This window comes from Suricata suricatta, chromosome 1 (assembly GCF_006229205.1).
Source record: "Suricata suricatta isolate VVHF042 chromosome 1, meerkat_22Aug2017_6uvM2_HiC, whole genome shotgun sequence".
Classification (NCBI taxonomy): Eukaryota; Metazoa; Chordata; class Mammalia; order Carnivora; family Herpestidae; genus Suricata; species Suricata suricatta.
In genome coordinates this window covers 34,300,249-34,306,887 of record NC_043700.1, presented here as the reverse complement: position 1 = coordinate 34,306,887, position 6,639 = coordinate 34,300,249, and the positions used below count along the sequence as shown (strand labels likewise).

Below are 6,639 nucleotides of genomic sequence, written 5' to 3'. Positions count from 1 at the left end.
TTTGGGCTCTTTCCATAGTATGTTGATTGTCCTGCTATAAGCATTGGGGTGTATGTGCCCCTTAGAATCAGCATTTTTGTATCCTTTGGATAAACACCTAGTAATGCAATTGCTGGGTTGTAGGGTAGTTCTATTTTTAATGTTTGAGGAGCCTCCATTCTGTTTTCCAGAGTGGCTGCACCAGTTTGCATTCCCACCAGCAGTGCAAAAGAGTTCCCCTTTCTCCGCATCATTGCCAACATCTGTTGTTGCCTGAGTTGTTAATTTTAGCCATTCTGAGTAGTGTGAGGTGGTATCTCATTGTGGTTTTGATTTGTACTTCCCTGATAATGAATGATGTTGAGCATTTTTTTCATGTATCTGTTAGCCATCTGGGTATCTTCTCTGGAAAAGTGTCTATTAATATCTTTTGCCCGTTTTTTTCACTGGATTATTTGGGTGTTGGGTGTTGAGTTGGATAAATTCTTTATAGATTTTGGATACCTACCCTTTATCTGATTTGTCATTTGCAAATATCTACTCCCGTTCTGCTGGTCGCCTTTTAGTTTTGCTGATTGTTTCCTTTGCTGTGCAGAAGTTTTTATCTTGATGAGGTCCCAATACTTCATTTTTGCATTTGTTTATTTTTGCTTTTGTTTATCTCTGGAGATGTGTTGAATAAGAAGTAGCTGCAGCCAAGGTCAAAGAGGTTGTTGCCTGCTTTTTCCTCTAGGATTTTGATGGCTTTCCAGTCTTATGTTTAGATCTTTCATCATTTTGAGTTTATTTTTGTGAATGGTGTAAGAATGTGGCCTGGGTTTATTCTTCTGCATGTCGTTGAAACAGGGTGCAATAGAAAATTTGAACAGACTCATAACCAGTAAAGAAATTGAATTAGTAATAAAAAAAATCTCCCAAAAAAACAAGAATCCAGGATCAAACATTTAAAGAGGAGTTAACACCTATTCTTTTGAAGTTGTTCAAAAAAATGGAAATGGAAGGAAAAGTTCCAAACTCATATGAGGTCAGCATTACCTTGATTCCAAAACCAAAGACCCCACTAAAAAGAAGAACTGCAGGCCAATTTCCCTGATGACCATGGATGCAAAAATTATGAACAAGGTAGCAACCAACCAGATTGAACAATGTATTATAACAATTATTCATCATGATCAAGTGGGATTTAAATCTGGGATGCAAGGCTGGTTCAATATCTGCAAATTAATCAATGTGATACATCATATTAATAGCAGAAAGAACAAGAACCACATGATCCTCCCAATAGATACAGAGAAAGCATTCAGCAAAATACAACATCACTTCTTGATAAAAATCCTTAAGAAAGTAAGGATAGAAGGATCGTATCCGAAGATCCTAAAAACCAGATACAAGAGAACCACCGCTAATATCATCCTCAATGGGGAAAAACTGAGAGCTTCCCCACTAAGGCCAGGAACAGGACAAGGATGTCCACTCTCACCACTGTTGTATAACAGTGTTGGAAGTCTTAGCCACAATCCAACAACAAAAAGAAATTAAAGGCACCCTATAATATTTTAATGGTTTCTCCAGTTTTACCATAGATTCATGTCTCTGATATGATTAGGCTGTTTTTTGGCCTAGTAGAGATTATCTTTTACATTCCCTTTGTTCCCTTAAAACCCTTAACTACTGAGGTTTTTGCATTTCTTTGTGATTCTGATACCCCTAAGTAGTTCTAAGAGAAGTGTGCTTGGGCAAATAGAGCTGGTAAAGCATAGATCACAGAAAATACTTGGGGGCCTAAAATGACTTCTCCTGTGTCTCAAAAGCTATGTCACATCTTTCTTTTCGGAGACCCCTAACTTTCTACTTAATAATGGGCCCCCACATTAGCTCTATTACAGAGATGGTTAACCAAACCAAAAATGTTTGTGATGTTTCCAAGCTATTACTTCATGATGATGTACATGTAGTAATATATCATGAAATACTTAAAATTAAAAAAACATGAGTTGAATCATGAAAGGTAAATTTGGGAAGAAAAGGAGAATCCAAAGACTTGTCTAATGTATAAGGATCAAATAAATACACATGGAATTTCATGTACATTTAAGAATATATTAAATTTTGATGTACTTAGAAGACTTGGAGCTTCATTTAATAATGTGTATAATTCCATAATTTCTATAATGAATTTATAATTCATAAAAATATATAAGTATGCATGGAACTGCAAAGATTACCCATGTCTGAAATTCTGTTTTTCTTTCTTCCTTTACACTGCCTCCCTATTGATTTTTTTCTGTTTGTTTTACTGATTTCTGTGTAGTGAATGAACCAGTACTTTGAAATTAAAGCATTTTTATTTAGACTAGCTTTTAACAGGAAAATTAATAGATATGGTAAGTTGCTTTAAATTTTGTCCAATACTTTAGGCAAATATATGTGAGTCATCTATTAAGTAAACTATAGAAATACATAAACCTCCATGCTGTCAAATAGTGTTATATATATATATATGTGGTGTGTGTGTGTGTATATATATCTGATATACCTGGCACCTAACTCTCCTTCCTACTTCCTAGGAGCAACCATGAGAGATAAATGTGTAATTTAAAAAACAAAGCAAAGAATGCTTTATTGATAACCTGAATGTAGTAAGATGTTAATGTTGGCCTCAGATATAACGAATATATGGTGCCATAACTTATATTTGCCAAAGCTGCAGGCATATTTCCAGTGCAGGGAAAATCAGGAAGTTTATTAAATTAGGTTAAAGTAGACAAATTTGTTTTTGTTTTTTTAAAAGTTTATTGTTTTATTTCGAGAGAGACAGAGACAGCATGAATGGGGAAGGGGCTGAGAGAGAGGGATAGAGGGAGAATCCCAAGCAGGCTCTGAGCTGCCAGCACAGAGCCCCGATTCCGGGACTCATACTCATGAAACTGAGATCATGACCTGAGATGAACCCAAGAGTTGGAAGCTTAACCAAATGAGCCACCCAGGAACCCCAACAAATTTGTTTTTAATGAAGTCTACAAATGATTTTCATTCCTAAAAGTCATATTATCTTGGTAAATACAGACTTATCTATAAAAGAACAAATCAACTCATTCATAGGAAGAATTTGTTCCCAGTGCCTAGAACTTACAAGTGTAAGCCATTCATCATTGTCATGGACTTTACTATCTCTCTAGGACAAATATATATTCATTATGATTAAAAGTAAAATCACCAGGAAAACATAACAATTCAAAATGTGTGTGCACATAATAAAAGACCTCAAAATACATGAGGCAGAAATGGACAGAAATGAAAAGAGAAATAGATAAATTGTTAAAATAATTGATGATTTAAACATATTTTCTCAATAATTGATAGTTGAAGCAGAAAACTCAGGAAATATGTTGGAACTTGAGTGGAACTGGCCATCAGCTAGATTTAATCAACATTTGTAGATGACACACAATAGCAACAGTATATACATTCTTTTATTGCAAAGAGAAAATTGAAAAAGATACACATGGAGGAAAACAATGCAAGAAATGACAATGATAAAACAGGAAAAACTGAACAAGGAAATCAAATTGTAATAATTATGATAATAATGAGCTGTTTGATTTCTCCATGAAAATTTTATCCTATGATTTTTTTATTGATTGATTCACAGTTTTTCCAAATACCCTATTTATAAGGTCAATATAATTTACTGATTATTCTAAAGAATTAGAAAAGTTATCAATCTGAATCATAGAAACCACTTTTGGAAGGAAGTCGACAAAAGTGAGTAGAAAGATACAGGTATTTTATCTTGATCTTATAAAGCATGATTCAAACAGATGAGACTATACATGGGCCCACAATAAAAATACAAATTAATCCATTATGGTGATATATCAGTGAAATATCTTTTTAAAAAATAAGGCATGACACTGTTTTATTTTAAGTTTAAGTGATGTAAAGAAACCATGACCCGGCCTGCAGGTCAGTCAACGCAGATCCTGAGGGAGGGAGTGAGAATTGGGGGGCAGGGGGCACAGAGAATGGAGGCAAGACAAAGTTTCTGATCAAGCCCCGGTTTATTGAGAAAACACATTCATCTTATAAAGAGCATAAAGCAAGGTCGATTGCCAAGAAACAGGGTCACGTGAAAAGGCTAGGGTAAAGGAAAAATAGAAGCTGCAGCTTTAGCACAGCCTCTGAGGAGCTGATAAGAAAGCCCAGCCAAGCTGTTTCTGGCCTTGAGCTGGGAGTGATAACACTGTCCAGCCCTGCAGGTGGCTGATCTTAGGTCAGGGCACACTTCTCTTCCCCTGGCAGCTCTTCTGGCAGCTCTCCACAAAACCATATAGTAATTTGAACAGGGAAATTTTAACATAAGAAATTACCAATTGTAATGGGAACTAGAATAAAAAATACAAAGTAAAGAGATCTTTAAAAAACAGGAATACCAGATACATGAAGCATCCAGCCCCTCTAGGACTGGGATGAAGGAGTCTCATTATCCCAGCATTGAGATCCCAACCTTGTTAGAAGGGGCACAGAAACGGATCTCTGAATAGCACAAAGTCATTATCGTGCAATACCGAAGAGTATTGCTGTAAAATTTCTCTTTGGAACTTTCTGGAAATCTGCTTAGAGTAGTCAGGAAAGCTGTTCACAATGGGGTATCTCACAAAGCCACTTTGCTAAGAAAGGAGAGGGACCTGAATGATAGGAGGAAACTACTGGCTGATGGGTGCCTGTGACCACCATGCACTAAAAGATCTGTGGGCTGAATAATCGTCAGGCGCTGAAAGATCCCACTGGTGCAATTAGCTGCACACTCTTCAGGAGCCTTCCAAACGAGCCCACTGGAATCAGGAAACAAAGTTCTCTTCTCATATTCTCCAGCATCCTCTGCCCGCAAAACTTTAGTACCATTTGGCAAAGTAAAAAATAATTTATGGGCATAGATTCATTTGCACAAAGCAGGTAAAAGATTTATTAGAAGCTGAGTGCCAGTGCATCAAAAATGGAGTAAGTCTATGACTTTGTTCAGCTTTCATTTGAACCATTTAAAGTCTGGTAAAATAATAAATTACCCTATATTTCTATTTAACAAGATTCAGCCACCCTTTTAACAAGTGAAGAAATGCCCATCCTTGTCCCCAATTGAGGAGACACATAATCATGAGAACCAGCATGTCCATTGCTAGCTACATTAATTTCTCCTCAAATTCTGTTACACAGTCTCAATGAATACTATGCTAACTAGAGGTTCATTTGTAAAATTAACTTCCAACAACTTGTAGGTAAACTAATAAGAAGTAAAAAGAAAAATAAAAAGAAAGTCGTTGGCATATACAAATAAACACATAGGCATACATACAAGAAGCAAAGAGAAAATATGCAAAACCACTATTGTCTTTATTAGTAAGTCATGATTGTTATCTATGGCATTTTTTCCTCTACTACTTATTCCCTGTTCCGATTGCTTTCACCCAGAACCTTAACTTGCTAAGGATATTTACAAAGCTGAAAAAAGAAAATCTTTATTCCCAAAGAATCTTTAATCATACTTTGTTTTGGTTGCTATAATAATCAGCAAGTTTCAAGACATAGCTCTTCTTGCTTTCATTGGTAAAAGCAACCAATTTCCCTTTGGTATTCAGTCAGTCACTCCAGCCACTAGATGAGCCTATGTTTAGTGGCATAAGACTTTCAATGTTGCCATTTGGAAGTTTCATCTTCCAAATTAGTGGAAATATTATTATGTCCCTTGGTGGACCAATTCCCTGCCAAGGGTTTGGAGCAAAAGTTACTGAGATGGAAAGATATAAATGTGTATCTTCCAACTAGACTAACTGCTTTCAACTGATAGAGCTATATGGTAAAGCATATGTTAAATCCAAGTACATTGCTGCACTTTGTTTGCTGAGAAATAAGTTTCTGTATCAAAAACAAGGCTGTTATACAGGCTTGTCAATTTTGTTTATCTTTTTAAAGAGTCACCTTTTGGTTTATTGATATATTTTATTTTTATCTATTATTATTTTCTTTCACTCTAAACTTTGTTATTTCCTTTCTTCTGTTTGATTTAGGTTTACTTTTTTGTTTCCCCAGCGTCTTAGGTGGATGGTTAGGATATCAATTCAAGGTCTTTCTTCTTCTCAATATATGCATTTATTGATATAAACTTATCTCTAATTTAGCTACATACCATACTTTTTAGTATGATGTATCTTCATTTTAATTTATTTTAAAGTATTCTCTGGGTTTAAATTTATTTCCTCTTTAACCCATAGAAGTATTTAAGAATGTGATATTTAATTTCCACTTATTTGTTAGTTTTCCAAAATTTTTGTGCAAATAATTTTTAATTTCATGCTATTAGCAAAAAGTATACTTTTATTTTTTTGTGAGCTTTTAAGTTAATTGAGAATTTTTTATGGCCTGGCATATGGTCTAGCCTAGAAAATGTTCTTTGTGTACATAAGAAGAATGTATTTTATGCTGTTGTTCAGGGGAGAGTTTTATAAATGTCGGCTAGGCTTAGTTGGATTATGGTGTTTTCAAGCTTTGTATTTCCTTGTTGATCTGCTAGTTGTTCTATCCATTATTGGAAGTAGGGTTGAAATAGAAAAGAAATCTCCAACTATAATTGTTGAATTGTCTATTTCTCCCTTCATTTTAGCT

General features: G+C 35.0%; 1 protein-coding gene across 1 annotated transcript in view; it reads right to left on the bottom strand.

Annotated features, from left to right (window-relative positions):
- Positions 1–6,639, bottom strand: part of ADAM2 (ADAM metallopeptidase domain 2) — a 107,100-nt gene that overhangs the window by 87,964 nt on the left and 12,497 nt on the right. The window lies entirely within an intron of this gene.